Source organism: Ambystoma mexicanum, chromosome 5p (genome assembly GCF_040938575.1).
Source record: "Ambystoma mexicanum isolate Mex_15411 chromosome 5p, UKY_AmexF1_1, whole genome shotgun sequence".
Lineage (NCBI taxonomy): Eukaryota > Metazoa > Chordata > Amphibia > Caudata > Ambystomatidae > Ambystoma > Ambystoma mexicanum.
Window position 1 is genome coordinate 84,536,892 of NC_090930.1, and position 17,876 is coordinate 84,554,767.

Below are 17,876 nucleotides of genomic sequence, written 5' to 3' on the forward strand. Positions count from 1 at the left end.
AAACACCTCAAATTCACAATGCAGACACAATCCTCCAAAAACCATTTAGAGTAGAATAAGCATCCATTTCAAACTATGTATTTAGCTTTTCTAGCAAGTTGCAGTTATAGAATGTTTTTTTCTGCCGATACATATCCATTCTTGTATGAAATGTATATCACATTACAGTGATATTGAAACCATATTTTTCATGGTGTACTTAGAAACAATGCTATGTGATGCCACTGGCTGTTTTGTCAAGGGGTAAACGGTCATGTTCCATCGCTTGCCGTGATGTCACTTCGGGGCGGGGTCGAATTACATCACTTCCTGTCATGTCATCAGAGGTCAAGAGTCATGTAATGTCACTTTTTCTACCTCAGGCATTTTGGTGAAATGACGTCCCTGGCGCTTAAGCTATAATCTTCCCAAAAAGTGATCTTCCTCTGTGGAGACCAACTTACCATAATTTTAGGGTCGCTATTCCCGATAATGCAAATCCATACGTACTTATCTGCAAGCGGGTAAGGATCTGAAGGGGCAGGAGGAAGGGATGAGGGAGAACTGTGGAGGAAAGTGGCCTGTGTGGTACCCCCATTAAAAGATAAAAGAACAAAATGCACAAACTAAATTCAGGTTAGCCAATTTACCAGGTGCACATTTGTGTTGATGAAATAGCATAGGAACTGGGATCCTTGCTGCTGATGGTCAGAGACGCAGCACAAATCTCTATCGCTGGGTTTTTCCTGCACACCCCAAGGTGTTGTCTGTTACGTCAACCTCCACTGCTCATCTCTGTTCACCCCCTTTATATCTTCCTAAAGGCTATTAGACAAGAAATGCACCAAAACGTCAACCTCCTAACTGCGACTACGCAGTTACGGCAGCTTTGGTGCATTTCATTTATCGACTCCCATTACTCCACCCAAGCAGAGAGGGGTTGCAGGGGTGTCCCCCGCTCTCCTTGGGAGCAGTAATGGGAGTCAGGGGTTGCGGCAGTGTCCCCCGCTTACCATTGTGGTAAGCGGCGGACATTAAGGAAAAAAAGAAAATAATTATAAGAAGCACCCTGCGACGTCAGCTCCGGCCAACATAAGGGGGAGGAACTGACACTGCAGGGATAGCGGTGAGTTGACGGCGCACACAGAAGTGTGCCGCCGTAAAGGTAAGTGGGGTGGGGTCGGGTAGGGGAATCCGGGGAGGGGGACGTGGGTAAAGTGATCTATTTCATCACAGCGCCACGCCATAATTGGCATCGACATTATCGTCGGCGCAGTTACGGGTGGCACAGCGATCACATAGATTCAGCAGATACGACATGGCACAGCAGCACGCACCACTTTTGTAAACCTTAGAATACAAATAAAATAAACAAGATTGAGGACAGTCCACTGAGCCAACAACATTGCTCAAAACATGACAAGGATCTACAGGTCCCTTTGCAACAGTCTGGGGGGGAGGGGGCTCCAAAATGAAATATTAGTGGAAGATTGGCATTTTAAAGCACACTAGGCCAAATGTACTGCCGGAGCTGAATGGGTTTTAATGAAATACTTAAGAGATATGAGTCCTGAATATGAAAGAATGACCTAAACCGAGGTCAGCCTGGCCAGGTCCATCTGCAAGGGGTGGGGCGCGAGCCATGTGGAGCCCCTCAGCTGAGGTGTTTGTGTATTGGGTCCCATGTAGGTGTTTGTGTATTGGGTCCCAGGTAGGTGTCTGTGTATTAGGTCCCTTGTAGGTGTTTGTGTATTGGGTACCTTGTAGGTGTTTGTGTATTGGGTCCCTTGTAGGTGTTTGTGGATTGGGTCTTTTGTAGGTGTCTGTGTATTGGGTCCCTAGTAGGTGTTTATGGATTGGGTCCCTTGTAGGTGTCTCTGTATTGGGTCCCTTGTAGGTGTGTGTGTATTGGGTCCCTTGTAGGTGTCTGTGTATTGGGTCATAGTAGGTGTCTGTGTATTGGGTCTCTTGTAGGTGTCTGTGTATTGAGTCCCTTGTAGGTGTCTGTGTATTGGGTCCCTAGTAGGTGTCTGTGTATTGGGTCCCTTGTAGGTGTTTGTGTATTGAGTCCCATATAGGTGTCTGTGTATTGGGTCCCATGTAGGTGTTTGTGTATTGGGTACCTAGTAGGTGTTTGTGTATTGGGTCCCATGTAGGTGTTTGTGTATTGGGACCCAGGTAGGTGTCTGTGTATTGGGTCCCTAGTAGGTGTCTGTGTATTGGGTCCCTAGTAGGTGTCTGTGTATTGGGTCCCTTGTAGGTGTTTGTGTATTGAGTCCCATATAGGTGTCTGTGTATTGGGTCCCTTGTAGGTGTTTGTTTATTGGGTACCTAGTAGGTGTTTGTGTATTGGGTCCCTTGTAGGTGTTTGTGGATTGGGTCATTTGTAGGTGTCTGTGTATTGGGTCCCTAGTAGCTGTTTATGGGTTGGGTCCCTTGTAGGTGTCTCTGTATTGGGTCCCTTGTAGGTGTGTGTGTATTGGGTCCCTTGTAGGTGTCTGTGTATTGGGCCCCTAGTAGGTGTCTGTGTATTGGGTCCCATGTAGGTGTTTGTGTATTGGGTCCCTTGCAGGTGTTTGTGTATTGAGCCCCATATAGGTGTCTGTGTATTGGGTCCCATGTAGGTGTCTGTGTATTGGGTCCCTTGTAGGTGTGTGTGTATTGGGTCCCTTGTAGGTGTCTGTGTATTGGGTCCCTAGTAGGTGTTTGTGTATTGGGTCCCATGTAGGTGTCTGTGTAGTGGGTCCCTTGTAGGTGTGTGTGTGTATTGGATCCCTTGTAGGTGTCTGTGTATTGGGTCCCTAGTAGGTGTTTGTGGATTGGGTCCCTAGTAGGTGTTTGTGTATTGGGTCCCTTGTAGGTGTTTCTGTATTGGGTCCCTTGCAGGTGTTTGTGTATTGAGTCTCTTGTAGGTGTTTTCTTGAGAGAACCGGAGAAGCGATGGCCAGTGCTCTGTGTGGCATAACCCACCTGATTGACCTTAGATGATAGAAGCGATATTTGATTATTGCATTGACTTGAGGTCCAACCATGAGGCTGTTGTCCACCAGTAAGCCAAGATTCTCAATCATTTTAGATCTTAGTTCTTGGGCAGTTACCAATTTCCGGAGGCCATGGATGAGGCGTTGGAGGGATGGCAAGTCGTGAGAGTACCATTATTTCTTCTGTTTTGCCTGAGTTGAGTTTTAGGTTGTCAATCGCTTCCTTGTATTGCCTAAATGAATGAACGTACCCCTCCAGGCCTCCAGGACTGTATCGACTACTCGAGAGTTGGACTCACCACAAGCTGCATTGAGGCAGCAGGGCAATGGGATTTCCCGGAAGTTCGGGAACTCCCACTTGCACGCATTCCGCTCTTCACGCACAGACAGGAAGTTGGCGCTGGCTGCGTGACTATGAGATATGCATCCCTCCCAGAGGGAAACAAACACCCCCCTCTGCAGCCGGACACGGCGTATGGCGTTAACAGACACATCGTGTCTCTGCAAGACTTCCTTTTCCCCGTGTTTTTTGCTGGCCTCCATGGGAGCTTCGCTGGCTTGTTTTCTGTAACCAATATGTCCGTGCTTTGAAAAATATGCCTTCACAGCCAGGGTGCTCAGAAGCACATGAGGCAGCGTTCTATTTTAATGTTCTTATTTTTGGTGGCTGGTCAAATCAAACTGAGCGTCTACGTGCAATGAGGCGCGATGAGTGTGTTCCTTGGAAGATGGAGGCGGGTTACGAAAAACACAGGGCGGCGGGACATGGGCGGCCCCAGAACCGGCCTCCCGCTGGTACTTCCCCGAATCCTCACCACAGGGCCCTTCTCCACAAATATTGGGTGTACGTTGGCGTTTCATGGCAAGGGATGCGTGGCACGGTCCCAGACCTCAAACTTATGAGGTGGTGGGGGGGCACGCTCATAGCTCTGTCCCGAGCCCCTCTGATTCCCTGCTTCCCTGTCAAAACCACGAGTCAGCACATTAGGTGCACTGCTTGTATTTGGCTCAGAGGACATAGAGACCAGAAACAAATAAAATAACAAACATTGGCAAAGCCAACAGTTTTGGCTTTTATATAGGCAAGCAATATGCCTAGTGTAGGCCCTGCCATACTACCTGAATAGCTGGCATGTGTTGTGAGTACCTGGACATACTATAGGAGTGCCTGAAAAATGTCATTTTTCTTTTTTTGTTTTATTTTAAAATTATTTAGTTTGATATCAAACTTTACATTTTATCAACATTTTCTTTCAACCACAATGAAAATGAAATAAGAGAAGAGAACATTGGCAAGAAGGAGTCTAAGGCAATTAAGTAAATAAGTAAATAGGAAAAGACGCACATGGCAAAATTAAGATTTCTTTTTCGTCGTAAATGTTCTTGGAGTTGCCCCTTTTGGGTACAGGAGGTCTATTTTCAATAGTCTGTGTATTTCGACATCCTTCAGCATTATTGAGTCCCAAAATTGATTAACTCTAAAGGTTAGTAGTTAGCTATTTCCTGTTATGATGTGAGCCCAGCGTTTGTTGATGTCCATTTTTGTCACTTCTTGTGGAAGCATGTGAGCGTATCTTTCCCATTTCTCATGTATTGCTGGACATTCCATAATCAAGCGTAAGAGCGATCCTATTTCTTCATAGCTATTGCAATATCTACAGAAACTCTCATCTTTCGGCAGTTGGTGAGTGTCGGCAAGATATTCATGGGTTGGTCGGATGTTCAGTCTTAGTTTTACGAATATTTCTCGCATACGCAGAACCGGAAATAGGTTCAATTATTGCAGCATTTGGTTAAGGGCTCTTAATTCCACGTTGGAGCGTATGTCTATTTTATACTCACATTTTTCTTTTTGTGTCTTTATTTCTTTGAATTTCCAGTTTTACTTTCTGTGGGTGATTTATTAGCATCTCTTCAACCACTTCTGTCAATTCCATCAGCTGTTTACAATGTCATTTACAAGCAGTTATTACTGTTGCGCTTGTCGCGTTTTTTTTTATTATGAGGGATATTGATAGGAGGGATGAAATCGTCTACCAATGTTTTGCTGTGCAGGTCTAAGTACTTCCAAGTAACTATGGAGTCTAGGGATTGAAGCGCAAGTTTGTATCTAATTCTCATTGGATATGAGGCTGGTAATGATAATACGTTTCTCCAAAAAATGGCTTCTATTGTTATACAAATTTTTCTTGAGATATTAGCGCTTCACTCCTGTAAGTCAAAAAGGGGACTACCTTTTGCGTGTAAAATGTTCTCACCGGATTGAGTGAGTATTTTCCGTACTTTTTATGGATGGCAAGTGCTTGTCTTGCTAGAGACAATCATTTTGTTTTTAAACGGGATGTCCACTCATCGTCTATTGTAGACTAAGTACTTGACTGTTTGAACTGGAGACAGTCTTTCTCCTTTGATGAATATGTTCAGCCCTTTTTTCTGCGGGTTACGTCGATTTGTGAGTGCCATCACCTCTGTTTTTAAGGTGTTCATTTTAAAATAGTTTTGCCCTGTATATTGCACTATTGCTGTTAACCTTTTCTGGAGTCCCATTTGAGTTTTATCAAAAAGAACGATATCGTCTGCAAAGAGAATGTACGGGATTCTAACAATTCTTGTATTAATAGGTTGTGACATCGTACCTTCTAGAGATAACCGATTTTTTATGGAAGTGTGCGTATATAAAGCTTTGATAGGTTGTAAGATGTTTTGCGGACAGTATCAGTAGTAGATTCAAGTTTGTACCGATGCACTTTGTAAACCCTGTTTGTCTAGGGTCAAATTGTCCGTTGGTTGCTGCCCAATTGTACAATTTCGTCTGCAGAAAAGCAGCAAATATTTTGCCTTTAGGATCTAATAACGCTATAGGACGTAAAGGTACAAGCGTGTTTTTGCAGCCTTGTTTGTGAATCTGTATAATTGTTGCTGTTCTCCACGTCTTCAGGGTTGTGGCACATGTTCTAATGGTACCAAATCATAATAGACATATCTGAGCCCATTTTCCCCGATGTTTTTAATGGTTGCATTGCTAAGGCCGTCTGGGCCGGGAGCTCTTGAGTTATTTAGGTGTTCAATGTGGTTCTGTATTTCGTCATGTTCCCAGCATACATCCCAATCTACAGTGGGTGTTTCAAGTTGTACTTTCGTTATGTCGTTGGTCACACTATATAAGTTTACGAAATGCGTTATCCATTCTACTGATACGCCTGATAAGAGTCTTATTGTTTGGTCTTCTTTATCATTAATTAATGCCCACAGGTCTCTGGTGTTTCTTTGATTTAGGGCTCTTAACATTTTCTCTGTGTCATTTTGTGTCATTTGGGCTTGTTGGGTTCTAATCCAGTTCTTATATTGTGCTTTGATAGTTTTTTTTATCACAATTGTTTGTTGATCTGGACTCAAGAATCTCATTATAATGTCTGTACAAGAACCTAAAGTGATGGCTTTGTAATACATTTTTTAACAGCAATTCAGTGCAAGAAACAGATGCAGGGACATACATATCGCTTATGAATCAAGTGGCTGAAGGCATACTTGATTTAGACATGTGTATTGCACCCAGAGTGATTTAAAGCTATGATTAAGCTGTTATCTTTCAGAACACTGCTTAGAAATAACATTGTCATCCTCTTCAAACCAACGAGCTAGCTTAAAAATATCCCAGCCGACAGATTTGGAGTGAAAATGGGGAATTATTGAAATGGGAATAGCCATAGGCACTACCATCATTGTGAGTTGTCAGTGGGTGGGTACTATTTTCCCTACAGCTGCTGCTGGGGCAGGAGCCCTTGCATTATTCCAGCTCTCCTGCTAATGAATAGCAGCGGTGCCCCATCCACCCGCGCTTCAATTGGGGTAAGATTGTGAAGATCCACTGCCTCACACGCATCACGAGTGGCGCTCGCCTCCGAGCAAGGCAGCTACTCTGCTCGATTTGCCTTTTTGATTTTTTTATTTGCTTGAAGCCAACTCACAGCACTGCACGCCGTGCGCTTTCCAAAATGGCGCCGGCCAAATGAAGCTCCTCTGTGGCCTAGCAGCAACACCCTGCCTGCAGCAGATTGGCTGCATCCAGATCGCCCCTACCGCCCTACCTACTTCCGGCCCGTCCAACGCCGGAAGGCAGTCGCCGGATCTGCAGACTAAGGATCAAGACGAAGGATCCTGTTTTCGCCTGTCTTGCCGCATCACGGCCGCAAACCTCTGCCCATTTCAACCTTATATGGTAAGCAGACCCTCACAGTGCCTCCATCCATCCCCATAACAGCAAACCTTGACTCATGAACTTGTCTGCCCACTGGACCCTTGAGTCTACGAGATCCACATGATATACACTGGCCTTCGCGCACGTTAAGCGGTCTGACCATACATGTATACTGCACACATGCACTGTTATACAATAGGTAATGCCTACGCCCCCACCTAACATTTTTAGTCATTGTATTTAGCCTCTGTGCCATTGATATTGCATTCAGCCCACAGTGCCTGTGACATTGTATTTAGCTTCTGTGCCATGGATATTGCATTCAGCCCACAGTGCCTGTGACATTGTATTTAGCTTCTGTGCCATGGACATTGCATTCAGCCCACAGTGCCTGTGACATTGTATTTAGCCTCTGTGCCATGGATATTGCATTTAGCCCACAGTGCCTCTGACTTTGTATTTAGCCTCTGTGCCATGGATATTGAATTCAGCCCACAGTGCCTGTGACATTGTATTTATCCTCTGTGCCATTGATATTGAATTTAGCCCACAGTGCCTCTGACTTTGTATTTAGCCTCTGTGCCATGGATATTGAATTCAGCCCACAGTGCCTGTGGCATTGTATTTAGCCTCTGTGCCATGGATATTGCATTTAGCCCACAGTGCCTCTGACTTTGTATTTAGCCTCTGTGCCATGGACATTGCATTCAGCCCACAGTGCCTGTGACATTGTATTTATCCTCTGTGCCATTGATATTGAATTTAGCCCACAGTGCCTCTGACTTTGTATTTAGCCTCTGTGCCATGGATATTGAATTCAGCCCACAGTGCCTGTGGCATTGTATTTAGCTTCTGTGCCATGGACATTGCATTCAGCCCACAGTGCCTCTGACTTTGTATTTAGCCTCTGTGCCATGGACATTGCATTCAGCCCACAGTGCCTGTGACATTGTATTTAGCCTCTGTGCCATGGATATTGCATTTAGCTCACAGTGCCTCTGACTTTGTATTTAGCCTCTGTGCCATGGATATTGAATTCAGCCCACAGTGCCTGTGACATTGTATTTAGCCTCTGTGCCATGGATATTGAATTCAGCCCACAGTGCCTGTGGCATTGTATTTAGCCTCTGTGCCATGGATATTGCATTTAGCCCACAGTGCCTCTGACTTTGTATTTAGCCTCTGTGCCATGGACATTGCATTCAGCCCACAGTGCCTGTGACATTGTATTTATCCTCTGTGCCATTGATATTGAATTTAGCCCACAGTGCCTCTGACTTTGTATTTAGCCTCTGTGCCATGGATATTGAATTCAGCCCACAGTGCCTGTGACATTGTATTTAGCCTCTGTGCCATGGATATTGAATTCAGCCCACAGTGCCTGTGGCATTGTATTTAGCCTCTGTGCCATGGATATTGCATTTAGCCCACAGTGCCTCTGACTTTGTATTTAGCCTCTGTGCCATGGACATTGCATTCAGCCCACAGTGCCTGTGACATTGTATTTATCCTCTGTGCCATTGATATTGAATTTAGCCCACAGTGCCTCTGACTTTGTATTTAGCCTCTGTGCCATGGATATTGAATTCAGCCCACAGTGCCTGTGACATTGTATTTAGCCTCTGTGCCATGGATATTGAATTCAGCCCACAGTGCCTGTGGCATTGTATTTAGCCTCTGTGCCATGGATATTGCATTTAGCCCACAGTGCCTCTGACTTTGTATTTAGCCTCTGTGCCATGGACATTGCATTCAGCCCACAGTGCCTGTGACATTGTATTTATCCTCTGTGCCATTGATATTGAATTCAGCCCACAGTGCCTCTGACTTTGTATTTAGCCTCTGTGCCATGGATATTGAATTCAGCCCACAGTGCCTGTGGCATTGTATTTAGCCTCTGTGCCATGGATATTGCATTTAGCCCACAGTGCCTCTGACTTTGTATTTAGCCTCTGTGCCATGGACATTGCATTCAGCCCACAGTGCCTGTGACATTGTATTTATCCTCTGTGCCATTGATATTGAATTTAGCCCACAGTGCCTGTGACATTGTATTTAGACTCTGTGCCATGGATATTGCATTTAGCTCACAGTGCCTGTGGCATTGTATTTAGCCTCTGTGCCATGGATATTGCATTTAGCCCATATTGCATTTAGCCCACGGTGGTAGAGTGTAAAATGTTGCAAACTCTAAACCCATCCTGTCTACTGCATTGGTCTCTCCAGTGGGCGCTCACTTTCTGGCAATCACTGTATTTCAGATCCTGTGTCTTACTCTCTTTTCTGCTCTTGATTGTGCCCTCCAGCACCACTAGTCCTCAGCTACTCCTACGATCCACACCTGCTACTCTCTCTTCCCCCTCACACATTCCACTTATCTTATCCAGCATGGCTGCACCTAACCCTTACTTAAATGACCCAGCCCTCTGGATCCAACACTTTGCCTCTAAACCGATACCGAATCGCCCTTGCACCACCTACACTAGAAATTCGAGACTTGGCTCAAGACGCTGTCGTGCATCCACCAATCAGTCCCCTAGCACAGCCAGCACAGCCACACCGGCGACTCAGCCCATCGCCACCTATGCCCGCAATATGAGATGAGGCACGAGACTCCATTTGTCTCCTATTCCTACATATTCGCACGGTAGCAGCATTTCAAGCGCTTGTCAAGCTCCTATCCAAATACCCCTGAAACAGACTGCACTCGCCTGCACTCACTAGAGTCAACCATGCACCTCACACGTCAGAAACCAGAGACTAGCATCTAGACTCCATATTGGGACACGCCACCAGGGACATTATCCTAACTCCAAACTCCCATGTCCAGTCAACGACCACATTCCCACACACATCCCTACCTCAGTACCGGCTACAAACTTAAACCCATCACCGCCTCTGACTACATAGCATATCAAGGCAAATAATAAGAAGCTCATTGGTGCCCTGATTAATGCCCGCTCCCTCTCAGCACATGCCCTTGATATCACAGACATGATTACTTCTGGTAACTTAGACTTCTTGGCCATCACCGAAACCTGGTTGCATACTGCATCCGGACCTTCTCTTTTCCTTGCAGTTCCAAATAACTTTTCCATCATTAGACAAGATAGGGACACTAATCAATCCAAGGGTGGGGGAATAGCCGTCATATTCAAAAGCTCACTCGAACTCAGGATGATGCCGAACATCCAGATTCCATCTGCTGAACTTCTATCCTTCAAGTTACCCATCTCCCCCGAACAAACTATTACAGCCCATCTTCTATACAGGCCCCCCGGCCACATATCCTCATTTATTGATGATATATCGTCCATTCTTGCCTTTAGCACCAAGCCTAAATCGCAAATCCTTCTACTATGTGACTTTAACCTAGGCTACCAAGATGTGAATGATCGCAAAGCCACTGACCTCTTAAACATTCTAACTGACTTTGGCCTCACCAAACACATCAAAGAGCTCACTCATATCAAAGGTCGCACTCTCGATTGGGTTGCTGACCTAAACTGCAAGCTTAACTTGATCTCTGTGATTCCATGCCTTTGGTCAGACCGCTACAAAATAACCTTAGCAATTAACTCCAGTCCTCAAATCTACAAACCCAATCTAGCCCCTGCCACTCAAACCGTAATAAGAAGGATATCTCGACTGAGAAACTTCTTCCCATCATCCGTCCTCTACTAAATACCTCTCTGACTACCAGCTCAGACCCTACCGTTCTAGTGGATATTTACAACCAGGCTATGCTCAAAGCCCTCAATACCATTGCACCGCTAAAATTGCGTAAACGGAAACCCCGTTCTCATCTGAACTCCTGGTTCACCCCCTGTCTTAGAGACTTACGCAAAGAAAAATTAAAGGCTGAGTCCCTTTGGAAAAATGTACCCTCAATTTATAACAAAAACAACATAACTCTGGCCTCTTCTACTTATAAAGCTGCTATTCTTGTAGCCAAAAAAGATGTCTACAACAAACGTATCATGCAGGCCCAATCAAACACGAAGGAACTTTTCAAGATCCTCAAGGAACTAGAGTCACCTGTTGCCCCTCTGGTGACTTGCTCCGCTGACGCCGTCTGGTGTAAAATTGAAAAAATAAGATAAAATTGCCTTACTGCAAGTGAAAATAAACGCTAAAAAGAACAACCTAACTGATCTTACCTTGAACACACCATTGTTTAACCTCCCAGTCCTTACACGCCCTCTAAAACCATTCAGCTTCTCTCCGCTCTCCATTGAGGAAGTGGAAAATATTATTTAAAAGCTTAAACTATCAAATTGTCAAGGTGATACCTGCCCTGCACCTATTACGAAGGAAGCTGCGCATGACCTTGCACCTTTTATCACTACTTTTATAAAAGCCTCCTTCAGTTCAGGCATCGTCCCAGACAACCGTAAGGATGCTTGGGTTAGACCACTAATCAAAAAACCCTCCCTCAACCCAAGCAACCCCGTCAACTATAGGCCTACTACTACGATACCATACCTCCTAAACATTCTGGACCGCACTGCATCTGCACTGCAATCAAACCAATTACTTGGTCTCCGTCAATCAGGCTTCCGTCCTAGATATGGCACAGAAACCGCCCTGATTGACTTAAAAACTCAAATTGACGACCTAAAAGATAAGGGCAAGTTGGCACTCATCCTCTTGCTCGATCTGTCAGCGGCATTTGACTTAGTCGATCATAAAATTCTCTGCCACTATCTCAAAATTGCTGTGAACTTTTCAGACTCAGCGTCATCTTGGATTAGTTCCTTTTTAGCGAATAGAACTATGAGGGTCTTCTCTCCTCTAGTCTCAGCAGAACCTGCCCCTGCCCTTGTGGAGTCCCTCATGGATCTTGCGTCCCTCCCACATTATACAATGTGTTTACCAAGCCACTCTTTGACATACTTGGCTATCTGGCTGTCTCTTATACCAACTACACGGACAACACCCAGATACTCATCCCTATCTCTGGCGACCTTGCTCTTGACGCAAAGGCACTTAATGATGTCTACTCTATCATCCAGGCTTGGATGGCTCATCATGGGCTTTGCCTCAATGATGAGAAAACTGAGTTACTCATCCTTGAGTCGCACTCCACATTGGCCAAACTTGACCCAGCCTACAAATCATTCACCATAGACGGCAACATCATTAAAGTGTCGAAGGCAGCAAAAACTCTAGGCGTTTATCTCGATGCAACTCTATCTCTAACTAGACAAACAAATGCCGTAGCGTCTGCTTTGGCATATACTTGTAAACACATCACAGCCTGCAGACCCTTCCTGAACAATGAGAACTGCATCATCCTAGCTAGAACATTTATCATGGCAAAAATAGACTATTGTAACACTCTCTACCTAGGGACCAGTCAAAAAAACATGTACAAGTTACACAAAACAATGCCATCAGGGCAACCCTCAACATCCCCAGAAGATCCCACAGCTCAGACATCAGACGCAACCTTCATTGCCTCCCCGTCGTGCAGCGAATTTCGCTTAAAACCTTAGCCTTAACCTACAAGGCTCAGAACAACCTGGCACCAGCTTATCTGACATGTTGCGAATATCAGCCTATGTCAACACACTCTCTATACCTAGATTTAAGCTGAAGTCTGCTGGGGGATCAAGTTTCCCAGTCCTCGCAGCTAAACTCTGGAACACAACCCCACCCACACTTAGATCAGAACCCACGTTCCTCTCCTTCAAAACCAAAACCAAACTCTGGCTTCACAAGCTTGACGAGCCTACTACATCTCCACTATAGGCGTGTACCTTCAACTACTTTAGCACCTCTTACCTTTCTAATCTCTTCATGTTTTCTCTACCTCTCTTTCTCATTTGCACCCCTTACATCAGCTTTTAGTATTCTTTATGTTTCCGGAGTAATTATGTGTAACCTGCTCCGTTTTTGTTTTTAAGATATGTTTTTAAGTTTTATTGTAACATCTTGTCAAGACTGTTCCCCTGCATGCATGTAACCACCTTCCTGTAACTACGCGCCCAGATGCCTCAGGGCAAGGTTGCGCTCTACAAATAATAAATACAAATACAAAGTCACAAGCTTGTGCAGGCTGTGTGTCCCATCCTCGGTCTGGAGGTTTGTGTGTGTGGGAGGGGTGGGGGGCTTGGAGCATGCCTCTATTCATTTGTTTGGGACATGATACCTTTGTTGGGATGCTGTGATAGGTTACAGCATGATTTGCTTGGGGAACCACACTAAGCTGTGTTTTGCTGAGTGGCTGTGCTATGCATTTTTGCTATGCTCGGACCTGCATTACAATGTCATGCTCAGTAAGGGATCTATGCTATGCTTTATGTTATGCCACAACATGTCATGTTTAAGCTGTGGGAACATGTTGTGCAACGTTAGTACGTCAGGATGTAAGTGTTTGCCAGAAAGGTTAACTTCAAATTGTGCTTTTCATATCGAGGTTCCCTTTGCTTTAAGTGGGTTCTCTCCTCCGCCACTACCACATCAGTGTTCCGTCTTTCACTCCTCCGCCCTCACTGCATCTAAACCTAATCCTGCTCGCCCCTTGTATGTTTACTCTCACATCCCAATTGCAATCTTGCAAACAGATTTATTTAAATGTCAAGTGCTTTGAAGCAGACATAAAGTGGCAGGTAGCACTCCAGAAACCACTACAATAAATAAATTATACATGATATGATATGATGTGGTATTTATAACGCGCCTGTACACAAGTGTTTCTAGGCGCGCATGTCTGCGGCACTACGTTCATGAAAACTAGAACTGTAAATGTAAGCTGGTAAGCCGAATCTACACCCCTGTTGGACCTGACATCCCTGTTCTGCACTTTGTTAACAGGTAAGGTAAATGGAGTCAAGGCTGACAATGATAGACAAAGATGAATTATGCAGATTAACTCTGAGAATCCTTCTTCCCACCAGGGCTTTAAGTGGGCTGGGGTCTGCCAGGGGTGTCCCGGCAGGATCTGAAATCACGTTTTGATGCAGGACCCTGTCGGGGCCCACTAATCTCCCTGGCAGCCCAGGCCACTACACGAAAAGGCTCTTTTTTCTATAGCCTGAAGCTCTCATTCGTGTGCGAGAGCTTCAGGCTTCAGAAAAAATGACCTTCAGCCATAATGGTGGCGCCGCACCTGCGAGGCTTCCCTATAAGCAAGAGATGCCCGTGGGCCGGCACCACCATTAAGGAAATAAAGTGAGGCCACTGGAAGTAGAGGCGGGAGTTTCAGTCTTCATGAAAACATCCTCTGCTTCCAGCAGGCTCATCCTTTCAGCCTTAATGGTGATGCTGCCCCTCCCCAGCTAGCGAAGGGCAGCGCCACCATTAAGGCTGAATAGGCGAGGCCCTGTCCCCTGCCAGGCAAGCCAATAGAAAATAAAAGCAGAGATCAGCACCCTCTCTCAAATGGGACAGGGTGCTGATCTCTACAAAAGGCTGCCTGGCATGGGTGCCAGTAGCCCATTGAGCCGGGGCTCGGCAGGGGGGGGGTGTGGACTAACAAGCCAGCAGGTGACCCGCCGTTAAGCCAGGCCCACTTGATGAGCGCTGACTCATTTTGTAGTGTAATTTAAGGCACTGCCTCCCACCCCCACATAATAATTATAACCACAGCCATGACGTTTTCAGTAGGCTTCAAGAACTTCCAATGGTGGTAAGTAGTGCGGCTTGATGAGTTAGTGAGTTAGTAGCAGACGTGAGGACGTGCAACGTGCAAGGTCCTTGCTCTGAGAGGCTAGACGAGAGGCGTGAGACGTAAGACGCAGGGGAGTTGCTAGGTCTGGAAAAGACCCGGGGCTAAGCCGATGTCGGAACTGTTGGGACTGGGGGCTAGCTAGTCTGTTGGCTGTAGCTCCTGAGATTCTATCCGGGGCTACAACCAAAAGATCAGGGGCTAAAGCCCTCTTACCCCCCCTAGCAACGCCCCTGGTGAGATGTGAGATGCAAGCAAACTATAGCGGGATCTAGCGGTGAGAACTGCGTCCTGTCCGCCTTCTGAGAACTGTCCCCGGTGGTGAAGCTCAGAAGTAGTGCCCTGAGCAGTGAGGTCGGTGAGCCAGTGGTCCTGCGGTTCAGTAAAGCGCGAGGAGGCTGTAGCGGTGTCACAGGTTTCATACAGGCTTGCTCACTGGCGGGACGGTGTGAGAGCGAGTCAGTGACTGCGAGGTTCTCCCTTCATGGAGACCCGTTTGAGCTGAGTTTATTCTCTTATTATTGCTTAAATACTGTCTTGTTTGCAAAACAGGAAGCATCTTTGATTGTTTTCAAACTGCCACCTGTTTGGAAGTCGTTGTCTGCCACTGTGGGTAGAGTAACGGGCCGCTCTGCAAGCACGTCTAACAGAGGCGAGGTCTGTGCCATTACAACCTACAGAGTGCTTCCTCGCCCCCTAATTCCATTAGTTTAACTGTTGAGCCTCCTGTTTTGGGCGAACAGGGCTCGCCCAATTAAAGTGAGGATCCGTTGTTGGTCTCCACCCCTGGTGTGAAGGACGCCAAATCGGGTTAAACTCACAATCATTCTCTAAAACACAAACGGGGGAAAATCACAGACTTTTGCTTTACAAATTTACAAAGCCGAAAATTAATGTTGAATTTGAAAAAAAACACCAGTTCCTTTAGAGGGTGCATCTAATGCCCTCTGTGTCAATTTATCTGACTCTATCATGGTGGAGGCATCTGTTGTTCACCTTTGCAAGGGACTGTGTGAAGACCCCCTGATGAGTAAAATAGAGCATTTTGGAACTAATCAGGGCGGAGTTGCTGGAACAAACGCTACTTTTACCAACGTTGAACACATCGAAACAGTGCTTGGAAGCCCTTTCATTCCTCCCACATGCGTTAGACCTGTTAGGAGTATGGAGCCATTATCCAATGTGAACACCTTGGGTCCTTCCTCAGCGGTCGCACCACATCCAGTGTTGGAATCTATCATCAGATTATAAAACAATATCAAGGATTCTGTCTCATTAAATACAGACTTCCTAAAAAGATTCTGGGATATGTTAGAGAAAAACATAACAGTCATGTATACAGAGGCCGAGCTCTCAAAATCACCTACACGAGTACTGGACCTAGAGACTACGGAAGAGGAGTTGTTAAATCTGGCCTCAAATTTCGTTAATGGTTAATCTGTTGATAATATTACTTGCTTAAGTGCCTCTCCTGTTTCAGTCCCAATCTGTGTAGTCCTAGCTACATTTCGCTCACCAGATTGTATGTGAAGGTCTGACGATTATTATTGCTTCTCAACTGGAGCCCCCTTGCAAGGCAATTACTTCTCTCCCAGTGCAGAAGTCCAAATCTACAAATCTGCCGAATAACAAAGGATCAAAGAGAAAACAATATAGGATATTTTTGGACACCGAGTTTGACCCAGCTAGCAATATTTTGAAAGAGGTGGTGGGGGTGGGAAAAAAAGGCCAAGAAATTAAAGTGAAAAAAAGCAGCTTTGACTTCAATACAAAAAATAACACACTTTATTTCAATCCCGAAGACTTGGCAACAGAGCTAAATACCCCGGCCCCTGACGCAACAATAGTCCTAGCAACTTTAATCTGAGACTCGGTTTTGACATCCATTCCCAAAAGAGAAGAGTCACTAAATGTGGAAAGATCTAACATAATCAGTGCATCTTCCAAGATGGCTTCTACCTCAGATGCTCACAGCACTAGGAATGTGGATCCTGTGGATAAAGGAGGAAGGCACCCCATCAGCTCTAATCATCTACAGGACTGTGATTCATGTTTGATTGGCCTTCAGAATCTCCTCCAAATCAATGGGCCTATTCATCTTGATCGGGCAACGTTTTTTTACCATTTTTGCAAAGATTCCTGCCTTGAGATCCTTATATTCGAGGGACATTCAATATATTGCAATTACACTTTTGGGATTGAACAGATTATGACTGCATTTGTATTCAAGATTGGTAGCAGGGTTAGTGTGGGTGCAGGCGGATACTTTAAGATTCATGGGCTTTGAGATAGTTTATTTTGAGAATCAAGGCCAAATCGATGAGTTTGTGTTGGAAGTACCAGATATGAAAGATCAGGTCTGCAACAAATCTGCACCCGTTACCTCCCTAAATACATTGTTGGGGGGTGGGGCTGGACAGATTAATAGTGCAACTAGGAACTGGTCCTAGTTATTAGAGGTTATCTGTAACTACACCATGCCCTCAGTTATCCAGCCTAATCTTTAACCACCAATCTCTCAGAATTCCATCTTGTAATTGTTGCAGATTTAATAAGTTGAGGGAATTTATCAACCCACAGTCTTTGCTATATGACCATGATGTGTATATGCTTCAGGAGACAATGGCCTCCTCGGTTATCTCCATCAATGGTGTTCACGCTTTCTCTCAATTATAAACTATGTCTTCACCTGGGAGACCCAGTGGGGGATTAGCTATTGCCATTGATTTAAGAGTGGGGTTTGAAGCTTCTCTACTTGCTGATAGCTCTCCTGGGATGTTGGCCATTGGGTTAAAAGTGACTACGAGCAACATGGAAATCCTGATTTTAAAGCTCTTCTGGAATCCTGCAAACCTGAGCTTACTAAATTGCTATAGGATTTGGCAAACATTTTAGATTCCTGTTTGGGCTCTGGGCATGTTGCCAATATAATAGCAGGAGGAGATCTTAATGCTGAGTGTGCAGCAGACATCTGTGATCCGGAAAGACGAGCAAAGGGAAACAGGAAGATGGTTCCTAGGCGCTGGGGGGGATCTTGGCATGACTT